Consider the following 624-nt stretch of genomic DNA (forward strand, 5'->3'; position numbering starts at 1 on the left):
TCGCGAGGTGGGGGGGGGGAGTGCGCGTGTGTACACACATACACGGATATCGGTGAATAAACGTGAAGAGGCTGAGAAAGCAGCTAGCGGCCAAACCCTTGATCTCTCTTCCGCCTGCGAGCTCTCGCTCTCTCGCTAGCTCTCCCGCGCTCTCTCATTTCCTCGCTCTATTCCTCTTTGCCTCACTCTTTTCCCCTTATCCTCGCTCTACTCCTCTTTGCCTCGCTCTATTCCTCTTTGCCTCACTCTTTTCCTCTTTGCCTCGCTCTATTCCTCTTTGCCTCACTCTTTTCCTCTTTGCCTCACTCTATTCCTCTTTCCCTCGCTCTATTCCTCTTTGCCTCACTCTTTTCCTCTTTGCCTCGCTCTACTCCTCTTTGCCTCGCTCTATTCCTCTTTGCCTCACTCTATTCCTCTTTCCCTCGCTCTATTCCTCTTTGCCTCGCTCTATTCCTCTTTGCCTCACTCTTTTCCTCTTTGCCTCGCTCTACTCCTCTTTGCCTCGCTCTATTCCTCTTTGCCTCACTCTTTTCCTCTTTGCCTCGCTCTACTCCTCTTGCCTCGCTCTATTCCTCTTTGCCTCACTCTTTTCCTCTTTGCCTCGCTCTATTCCTCTTTGCCTCA

Source organism: Priapulus caudatus, unplaced genomic scaffold (assembly GCF_000485595.1).
Source record: "Priapulus caudatus unplaced genomic scaffold, Priapulus_caudatus-5.0.1 Scaffold2887, whole genome shotgun sequence".
NCBI lineage: Eukaryota > Metazoa > Priapulida > Priapulimorpha > Priapulimorphida > Priapulidae > Priapulus > Priapulus caudatus.